The following is an 11,695-nucleotide window of genomic DNA, read 5'->3' as shown; positions in this document are numbered from 1 at the left end:
GCCTGCGTTGTGGATATCCTACCTAAAAATTTGATCATATTTTTATAGATGTTAAATAAAGACTTAGATAAAAAATTATATATATGTGAAGTGTAATTAAATCCAAAATAACAACTACATGCAAAAGTTCTTTTCCTTAATCTTTTAAGCTATAGGTAAGTAAGTACCTGCTAAATTATTTATTTAAGTACCTACCTACATTTTTACCAATATTTTATTCAAAATCAAACATCTAGTTGGAAAGAAATAAGTAGGTAGATAAAGAGTGAAATATTTCACGATTTCGTATGTCATTCTTGCGCAGAGCCATGCTAATCTCTCTCTGTTTCTAGTCAAATTTAAGTATATGAATTATGAATTGCCGAAGTACTAACCCACAATGGGATGTAGGTTTGTTCGTTACCTTGTATCTCTTTTTATCAGCACTTTTATTACTAAAAGTTTATTTGTGACGTCCCGCGATAAAGGTACCTTATGGCGGCTGGCGCTTATGCCGCATAGCGTTGCAATAATATTGGAGCGGCGTTAATAATAGCGTAAGCGCCAATCGCCATAAGGTACCTTTATCCGCAGGATGTCACATTCTGCTATATTATACTAACCCTGAACGGGATAAAAAGACAAATTGCTGATAGATACTTAGACAGATGAAACCTCCTCGCCATATCATAGTCTACCTTAATACGTAGGTTCTACGTAACGCGTATTAACTAGCCGTACCATTCGTATTCGAAAACACAAATCACTTGAAAACTGAAGGGTATGCCATTCACCATTTAAGTATTCAAATTTCAAACCTTATTATACACACAGAAAGATTTAAACTAACAAGACTCAGAAGAGACTTCATGTAGTATGTAATGGTAACACGTGCACGCTTTACTAACTCGATGTGTTTTTAAAGATATGTACTTCAGTATTTTCATTGGCATAGCCACGGTGCACGCAGGCAGCCTTTGAAAACACTTTCACGTCATATCATGGCATAAGCCGTTAGAAACTGTTTTTCACCACACCAGCTCGGAAAGGCTTACTTTGCACTTCAAAAACTAAGAGCAAACTTACATTTTAATCACAAGTGAGGCAAAGTAATCAAATGCAAATTTTGAGTTGTTTTGTTATGTTTGCTGGTAGAATTGACTTTTAAATCATGATTTTGGATGATAAATATTTAATAACATTCATTTGTATTTGATTATTACATTTAATATTTGCTTCAGGTTGATGTAGTGAAAGATTTTGTGTTTCAATTGGGGCAAATTTTGTTTAACCCTCGTGCTTTGAAACCCTCGCAACGCTCAAGATTCCATGTTTTCAATATTGATACTCGCAATATTAGCACGAGCGGTTAAACAATAACTTTGCCCCCTTGTAAAATAAATAACTATTTCAATATAGTCAGCTAAACTGAGGTACAAATTCAAAAACTCACCAGTAATTTAGCTTCACGACCTTCTAGATGGAAAAACAGCAAGCCAATGACTTGAAAATTTGCCTTGAATAACTGACAAAGCAACCTGCCTGTGTGGTGGGAGTGTAGGAGCGAGGGACGTATATGCTAGAAAGGAGCAATACGACCTACGACAGTGTTGCCACTCTCAATTTGAGATGCAATGGATAGTTGTTTGGTCGGATACCGGGTATTCGGCCTGACCATCGGCCGGCGGAATAATACCTACATTTCGGTTTTTAGGTGCGCATTGTGCAGGTTTTAACCTGTTTCGTGGTGAACGTTGGCGCGGACTCATTTCTATGTTCGAAATGAGTAGGTACCTACGCGTGCAAGTGAGTGGATGTGGATTTTTAAATTGTTTTGAAATAATAAACGAGTAAGTACAATATGACCGTGACTGTTTCTTAAATCCAATTTGTTTACTCTGAAATCTAGCAAAGTTAATATCCGGTATTCGGCCGGATAGTGGGTCACTAATGTCACTATCCGGTGCATCTCTACTCTCAATATTATTCTGAGGTTCCAAATATCGGTACAGTTGTTTAATTGTTGCTTAATTTGGAGATTGACCCCAATTTCATTTCTGATCAAATCGGTCGATTTGATCATCCCGTCTGGACTCCACTTAACAGCCGTAACACATCGCCGTGTGCCTGCTATACTGCCACAATTCAAAATTTTTGATTTTCTGGATTATTGCAGATTCGTATTCAAAATTGTTCAATTTACGACCTTATTTCGAGAGCCATAGCAAAAAAGGTCTTTAAGAGCCTTTTTCTCACAAGTGGCCTTATGCATTTGACCATAAATTGTCAGACAATTCCCTGCAATACAGCCACTTTTGAGTTGTGGCTATAAAGCACACGTTTTAAATGAAGCTTTTGAGTTGCGTCCTAGAAAATAATAATTAGCTGAGTTACACATATTATTATTATCGCGTACAGTGATCTTGTTCCTATCAAAGTTGATATAAGTTCAAAAACTAAAACCCGACTACTGCAAATCGCGCTCTAAAAAGAATGAAACAAGATAGAATTCTTATCTGAAGTTATCAAACAGGAAATATTATAAATGTTATAATTTTTTTAATAAAAAAATACAACGTAATAAAATGTATTACATTTTTGATATATTTACAGAGATATTCAAAGGATCGCCGTGCATGGTCGTATGCCACGATTATAAACTTTAAGGTAAAGTGGCATACGACCACAGCTATCCTCTGAATCTCTGTAAAAATATAAATAATGTAGTAAATTATACATATTACGTTGTATTTTTTTATTAAAAAAATTATAACATTTATAATATTTCCTGTTTGATAACTTCAGATAAGAATTCTATCTTGTTTCATACTTTTAGAGCGCGATTTGCAGTAGTCGGGTTTTAGTTTTTGAACTTATTTTTTATTTAATTAATTTTGGGGTCATGACTTCGTTACTAACTACCTATTCGAAGTCACTTTATATTACTTTTTCGAGGGCATCCCCAGTACAGAAATACACGCAGAGCGCCACATATATCGGGCTGCGCTATCCTTTGGCATGGAGGCGCTTTCGGCGCCCAGCTTTGGAACGTGTACAGTGCGCCTCCTACGTCGGGCTACGCCCGACTCTATTACTATGAGGGCGCCGAAGGCGCCCGGCTTTGGAACGCGTAGAGCGTGTCTTGTACGTCGGGCTACGCCTGACTCTTTTAGTATAAGGGCGCCAAAGGCGCCCGGCTTTGGAACGCGTAGAGCGAGCTTCGTACGTCGGGCTACGCCCGACTCTTTTAGTATGAGGGCGCCTTCGGCGCCCGGCTTTGGAACGCGTACAGCGAGCTTCGTACGTCGGGCTACGCCCGACTCTTTTAGTATAAGAGCGCCCAAGGCGCCCGGCTTTGAACGCATACAGTGCGCCTCGTACGACGACGGGCTATACCCGACGCGTTGAGTATGAGGGCGCCGAAGGCGCCCGGCTTTGGAACACGTACAGCGTGCCCGCACGTCTTTTGTACGGCTGTTTCATGCATTTGCCCGGATTTGGTAAGCGTCCAGCGTGTCACGTATGTCGACACTTTTAGTATGAGAAAGTCGAAGTCGCCTGGCTTTGGACTGCTTGCAGCGCGCCACGTACGTCAGGCTACGCCCGACTCCTCTAGTATGAGGGCGCCGAAGGCGCCCGGCTTTGGAACGCGTACAGCGAGCTTCCTACGTCTCTTGTACGGCTGTTTCATACATTTTGGCTAATCTGGACTTCTATACCTATTCACGTTATAAAATATTGCAGGTCATTAAAAAAAACACTATGTTTATGGCGGCCAAACAAATTTATTTTGCAAATACCTTCTTGTATCGCCGTAGTCGGGTAATACGCGGATAGAATCCAGAGCGCTTGTAGATTCGTAGTTCGAATTACCTACCCGATAAATTAATGTTTCATCGGGTGCATGCAAGCAAAGCCGGTCGCAAAAGCTAACAATATTTATATATTTGAAATGTGCTAACTGAGCTCTTTCAAATGATATACATCACGTAATCATTACTTATTTTTATTTTTTTCGTTCGTGACTTTATGACCTCTAGCGGACGCCTTGTTCATTTTTTGTGACTTCATATAGCCTATAACCAGCGGACGATTAAGATAATTCGAATGACATATCGTTTGTCAAATTATAATGTGTACTTTAGAAGTTATGAGGGAACAAATGAACATACATACATACATACATACATACCCACATACATACCGGTCAAAATCATAACCCTCCTTTTGCGTTGCCGTAGTCGGGTAAAAATAAAGGGATTTTAACTATTTTGGCGTTTTTATTTATATTTGCATGGTAACCTTTATCCAATAATTTTGTGTTTAAATTTGTCCGCATCTCAAAATCTTTAAAAAACGTTTCTGCAATACGGCCACAACTCTAAATACCTGTCTTTCGGGCCTGGTGTCTTAAAAAATATACATTTCTTTTAAAAAGTGGCGTGGTCATAAGGAAGGTTATATCATTCCGAGTAAAAAAAACTAAATTTTAAATTCATAGACCTAAAACTAAAGGAGTAAGATCCTATTAAACACCCTGAACTATACTCTCAAAACTTTGAGACGCGATTTCTCGAAAAAACGGTTTTTTGAGATGTGGCAGTGTAGCAGGCACACGGCGACATTAGCGCGCGCGCGTAACACGGTGCGCCAAACCATAGCCTGATGTCATGTAGGTATGTACTTAGTCCAAAATTATGTTATTTATATGCAATATATGCATTGAACGTTAAATCTGAACCAATTCGATTACTATTCTATAGTGAATCAGCATGACTTGAAAAAGCGCGGCAAATTTAAAACATGTATGTAAAAACCATTTAAGGTTTCAATAGCCCTCATAGACCTGACTTTTATCTCGATATCGTAATTTTCTAGCGACAAACCCATTATCTATACAAAACTGTCGCAAAAATGTTATCGCTTGTATATCGTGGTACAGGATAGGATGGAGCCATAGACTTACTACTTGCTTGCAGGTATCGTAATCAAACAAAGTGCTTGCTAAGTAGCTAAATACGCGCACTGTATTTTATGTCAAAAATAATGTATTTATTTAATGTTAATTTAGTATGAATTATATAGTAAATATATGTATATTGTTTTATGCACAAATATGAACAATTGTAGTTAATTTACAAAACATAATTTATACGGCCACAAATAAAATATTAAATGCTTCTAAAGTCTGTTTGATTATTTCTACATTGGAAACGAAGTCATTTCAAATTATAAAAACAGTAACTGAACACCTTATTGCTACCTGCATTCACCGCTCGCCGCTCAGCTACCCCCTGACGAATACCACGGCCTTACGTTTTATGACAGGACTCTGAGTCAGGGGAGTGGCACACTTGGTCCGCCATTTTAGTCAGTCATTCCATGTTCGGGTGCGCTTGCGTTCAGTCGAGTTTTGGAATATTACTGCAAATTTTTGTTGTTTGTTAATTTGTTGGTTATGGTGTCGACTTTTATTGCCCTAGTCGCCAAAATAAATGATGTTACTTAGTGAAATTTTAACCGACACCACACGGTAAAAATAAGTTTAACAATAATTACTTAGTTAAAAATCGAGTAAAAACGGTATTTCTAATACTTAACTTATATTTTTTGCTATTCAATTAAAGAGTACTAACAAAATCCTAACTCAATTAATTAGTGCAAATATTTTAAGGTTTGCGATTCCTGCTCGGCCTTGCGTCGTAAGGTGCCCGGTACCACTGTATTGCAGCAATAACTAGAAATGCTTACTTTGGGGAACATTAGCAACTGTCGTTTTTGATAATTACATTTTAGTGGTGAGGGGTGGTACTTAAATGACCGCTATTGAAACCTTAAATGGTTTAAACTTATAGGCGCGAAGATTTGAAATCCCTAAGAAAATTTTAATTTCGCGTCTTTTTCTGCTATCAAATTATGTGTGTTTCGGTATAATAGCCCAATATAATTGGCCTATTATTGTATTAAATTTAACGCGCACGCAAAGACGGAAAGCCTGCAATTATATAAAATTTACTTTCTTATTTACAGCACTCTTGCCCAGATTAAAGCTGATAAGTAGTTCGAATCTAGTCTCCCATATTTTTTAATTTCACTGGTACATATGGCTTGACCGAGTAAATAGTAAATATACTAAATACTTTTTTAAATATTCGCGCTCGGGGCGGGGGGAAGTTTCATCGTTCCGCCGCCCGCTCCATGCAACGACCAATCGCGTTAGCTCGCTGGCTCGTGCGCGGCAATTTTAAAGCAACGATAATGTTTTTGATGGTTTTTTGTGTTATGAATCATATTTCAAGCCGATTTTTACAGTATTCGACGATCGAGAACTCATAACGAAAATCCCATATGATATTGATCTATTACCATTTTTAACCAGGAAATTAAAGCACAACCCCATAAAACCCACCATACGGTATTATTTAGTGTACGATTAAATTGCAACGCTTGTACTTATTATAATTTGGAAATAATTAGAGAAAAAATAGCCTATTACCATTTTCGAGGACGGAAATATACTGAATTTAATAATAACCGTAGGTTACTTACTTTAAATGTAGGATACATAATTATTTTTTGTGTGATTCATGCTTAATGTTATAAATCAAATATTTCTCTATGAGTATTAATTTAAAAAATGTTATTAATATTTTTTACAAATTTTCTGTGATTTTTTATATTTTTAATTTTTTTTTTAAATACCTAAATGTAATATATTTATTTGGATTATGTGTCGACGTAATCACTAGATTTATTGTCTGTCCCATACACCGAATAGTTCAGCTATTACTAATTATTTCCATTCCGCCATACTAGCCGATTGTATCTTTCTTGGGCTACCAGTTGAGATGTCAGTTCATGAAACCATCCAAAAGCCAATAAAAACCTTAAAAACCACAGTGAATGTTTAAATAAATACCGTAAAACGGGGTGAGTAGGTTTCGCGGGGAGAGGTGGCTTATGAATGGGGAGAGAAGGTTTGAGAGGGGGGTGAGAAGGGATTTTAAGGCTACTGCTACAAAAATAATGTATTCCAATTTAAAATGGAGCTATAGTAATACGCATAATAAAAAAAAATCGATCAATCTTCCATAATCACCTTTGTATGAAAACCCCTCTCACCCCAAATACGAGGCACTACGGGGTGAGGAGGGTTTTCCTCTTTATCGTCAAAGTTATGAAATGGAACTACCCAAAATAAAATAAAAACTAAAATACAAACGTCCGGAACACTTATTATACAGTGAGTAAATCTAATACGGGCGAATCTCTTAACGGTGGTTAGTATAGGACAAAGTAAAGGTAATTAGATAACATTTACTTAAAGTTGCATCAATAATTTTGTCCATACAAAATAATTAAGTCCGCAATGTAATGCAAACACACTCACGTTAAACGCTCGTCGACAGTTACTTTCAAAAACTCCTATTGCGTATGTAATGTCATTAACTGTCATGAGTGGGTAAATAATAAATGAGTATGATGTTTTTTATCGGACGAAATTACTACCTAGTTTAAAATCAAATTACATCAAAAAATCTTATTAAAGCAATCATTTATTTTAATAACGACCCATTGAAATTACAACTGAAATGTACTGAAGTTGCTGAAATACTTACCAAAGAAAACCAACTAAAAAACACAATTTACAACGATACAAATTCTGAGAAACCTGAATTTAGTTTTGCCCCCTCCACCCTTCCAGTTACGGGCAATCCTTCGCGAGCTCGCTATATCGCGTTTACAATTACTCGAGCGTTTCTTGGTACAACCCGATGAGGGAATCGCTCTCTGTACACAGCTAGCGCTCGATGACCATTTTGTTTTGTGTTTCACCGTAAATTAAAATCATGTCCATTAATTCAGGAGCAGTAAATGTTGTTAAAAGAGGCATTTTTATAACATACGATTACTTTTGAATCGAACGACTGACATTGTCAAATCAGAGTTGAAATAAAATAAGAAACTTGCAATTCCACCAAAGAGTTTGCCACGTTTTCACACAATGTACCAACCAAGTTTTGTGGTGTTTAGACGGTTTAGATAATGCTCGAAATAATTTTGGTAATAATTGTGCAACTACTATTAGGCGGTCCGTATGCTTATTTTCCGCCATGGTATAAAAAATCAGGCAAAAAGTGCTGTCATCGTGACTGATTAAAATGAAGTCAGTTTCTTGTTGATAAACATGATTAATAAATAAGATTTAATATCTTTTAACACGCCTAGTAGTACTTTTATCTACCAAAATAACTACAAAACATTAAACGCAGTGTAATGCTAACATGTATTGTGAATGTTCCTCCAGATAGGTAAGTTTGTAAATGCTATTGTTGTACTGCTAATGAACATTTGACATTTCGGTACCGCAACCATGTTTACAGTACATTGCTGCTGAGAAATTTTTAAAAATTAATTATGCGGTCGCAATGAACTGCAACTTAAAAAAACCTTTTACTTCATGATTAGACTAATAAATACTATGTCCGATTTAATTTATCGCCCGTATTAGATTTACTCACTGTATACACCATTCAGTCAACCATCGAGGTTTGAATTTCAGTTTTGACCCTACTCACCCCATTTTACGGTATTCAAGCATAATAAACGAACAAAATAGTTTTCAATTTAGATAAAACGTGAACTAAGTATTTCGGTGTGAGTTGCTGAAGTTATGTTAAAACCAAAAGATGGGGTCAGTACTGAACCATGGGATTAGGGCCAATATATACCACACGATACGGAGCCGACGCGATTAATAAATGACAATTAGTTTGTACAAAAACATTTAACGCAACGCACAACAACGCAGATGCAACGGAGCCACGCCGTTTTGTCGACTAAATAGTGTTTAGTTTTAAGTTTATAAAATATATTATGTATGTTAGTCTGTAAGGTATTTGTAATATGGGCCTTGTTGCCTGAATTAAATTTCTAAATAAATAAATAAAAACATTTAAAATTAAACTCACTTTTTTACTTTTTTCGATTATATGATTACCTACCTATAAAAGTTAGGCGCGAAAAACAAATTTCTTTTTTTTCATATGGTCCTAATACCTAATTAATACAAGAAATCTACAAGAATTAAACCAAGGGGCATAAGGTGGTGGTACCTACTGGTGCTCGACGCGGTCCCAGTAGATGTCATCTTGTAACTTAAAGGTGACAGTCCATTTCCAACGACACTCTGCACTACTGTTCATTTTACTATGGAAATTGACAATGACAGCGACGCGTTCAGTACCGGTAGTGCAGCTGCGGTTAGAAATGGAATGTTACCATAAGTCATTGTCAATAGAGGTGACAGCAGGGTGTCATCTATTGGGCATGAGCATCTCGACCACCACCTTACCTGTGGTTAATTGACATCAAATTGCGTAAAATATTTTCTATATTGTTGATGAAAATGAGGACGGTACGTTTGTATGAAGAAGCGGTCACGTGACTTCGTCCCCTTTCGTTGGTCTGAACCTGACTATAAATTAATTAAGTCAAATGAAGAATGATGATATTCAATCAAATGATTTCTTGCTTGCTGGGAATTAATTTTTCGAAAAAATCTAATTTGATAGGCCTAATGCTCAACCCTTATTATTTAAAGGTTAAAGGGTTTGTATCTTGTAACATGTATATACCAAAATTGCTTATTTAAACTAAAATCGGTACGTGTAAAACACCTTTTCTAGGAATAATGTTGTCTGGCAAAAAGCCAAGGCATTTGAAATTTAACTGGATAATGTTATAATGGTAGAAATGAGTAAAACGGCCAGACTGGCTTGCGTATGTATTCAATTATCAGTCCGATAACGATTTTACTTACTTACTTACTCCTCTGGCGCAGCGACCCAAAGTGTGTCTTGGCCTCCAACACGACTGCTCGCCACTGATCCCGGCTCGCGACTCGCTCGCTCGCTCGCTCGCTGGCTCGGATCGCGACTGATAACGATTTTATTATAATGTAATGCAAGTCGATTCACCTTCATGGCACAGATGGCACTTGCTGCAGTTTTTTTAACCACCACCGATGCACAGCTGCCAGGGCCGTGTTACGGTTTGAATCTGCTTCGAAAGTCATGAAAGTCCCTACGTTGCTTATTTCCGCCATTTATTTATTCGTATGGCATTTATAGAGCCGCTTCACCAAGATGGTTGGCAGTCGTGCGTTTCCCCAGTTGGCAGTCGTGCGTTTCCCCAGTTGGCAGTCGTGCGTTTCCCCAGAAACTTTCAGCTATGCTATTTTGGTCTAACTCTATATTGTCGTGAGAAAGACCTATGATAACTAAATGACATCATTCTGATGTCAGTGTACGTTCGAACTGGCCTGTCTTTTTCTGATATTTTTGCCGTTTTTTGCGTAATTGTGTTTTGCGTAAGTCCGACTCGCATTTTGCCGGTTTTTTTCTAACCGCATTTTGATATGAATCAACTCGTACTTTGAGTTTACTTTGAAAGGTTACACTGTAGTTTAAAGTAATAAGGTCACAAATCAACAGTGAACTTATAGCACACGCCACTTGCAACAGTCGCCGGGTTTGAATATCAGTCACAGCTCGCCAATTTCGCCTGAATAGCGCAGTTTGAGAACTGATGTTTGGTCGCCCTTATGCGGAACGGAGCCATTTCTCTCCGATTTATTTCCATTATCGACTTTGATTCTATTATAAATAATAAGCATTGAAGAATTATCAAAATTTTTATTCCATCGTGCTGATTTTTTTATAGCCTATTTTGTGTCCCACTGCTGGGCTAAGGCCTCCCCTTTCTTCCGCCACTCATCACGGTTTGGTGCATGTTCCCGCCAGTCGCTGCAAAAAGTTTTTTTTGAAATAAGAGAGATATACTGGGTCAAGCAAATCTTGTCAGTAGCAAACGGCGGCAAATTTGAAAAATCGCGAGTTAGCAACACTGTGTTCGAATAATTCGAAAATCGCGTGTCATCTGTGTTTCATCTGTGGAATGTGGATCGCGAATGACAGCCATCATCTTGTTTGTTTACAAATGGTTTACAATGTTTACATTCTGAATCGATTCTATTTCAAGAGATATTTCTGCTGTGTCACCATTAAATACCAATATATTAAACAAGAGTGTGCTTAATTAAAGCTAAGGTGCCTACAATGCCTACAGTGCCAACTGAGAAATCTAATGAAATATGAAAATCCAGTATGACATCTACCTGCTGAAGCAATGATTTTATTCATACATTCTTGTTTAACGGCATAGTCCACTTACAATTTTATTTTGAGATCTTCAAATTAGTTGATCATTTTTATCAACTTACACACCGCTTTTAAATTGTCCGTCCATACGTATTAATAACAATTTCAAACATTTTCAATAGAGAATCCGCGAGTGACAATTTGAATTGACGTACGTGACAAGGCGCGCTCAGCGGAAAAAAAAAGTTTTGGTTCGATGTACATTGTACATTGCTGCTTTTCTTAGCGCAATACTACTCTTTGAGTGTTGCCCTACTTTAGTTTGCTTTACATTGCTACTGACAAGATTTGCTTGACGCACTATATGTCCGATTTTACAGCGCATATATTTAAAGTCCATTCCATCCATAATACTCGGAATTTTAACCAGACCAAGTCCAGTCGCGCGAGCATATATTCTTTGCACGCGAGTGAACACAGCAGCAGAAAAAATGCCTAGTTGCTCGGTTTTTTGTTGTAAAAAGAGGTCGGGAACATTAAATTTACAAAGAGAA

The 11,695-nt window shown here is 37.2% G+C and overlaps 1 non-coding gene across 1 annotated transcript; it reads right to left on the bottom strand.

Moving 5' to 3' along the window:
* Window positions 1-259: 259 nt before the first annotated feature.
* Window positions 260-370, bottom strand: LOC134676039 (U6 spliceosomal RNA). The gene has a single exon (XR_010099872.1). It is a non-coding gene; the product is annotated as a U6 spliceosomal RNA (small nuclear RNA).
* Between the last annotated feature and the right edge of the window lie 11,325 nt (window positions 371-11,695).

Source organism: Cydia fagiglandana, chromosome 23, assembly GCF_963556715.1.
Source record: "Cydia fagiglandana chromosome 23, ilCydFagi1.1, whole genome shotgun sequence".
NCBI classification, from domain to species: domain Eukaryota; kingdom Metazoa; phylum Arthropoda; class Insecta; order Lepidoptera; family Tortricidae; genus Cydia; species Cydia fagiglandana.
Note: the sequence above shows the minus strand (reverse complement) of the source record. Positions and strands in the feature narration are given on the sequence as shown.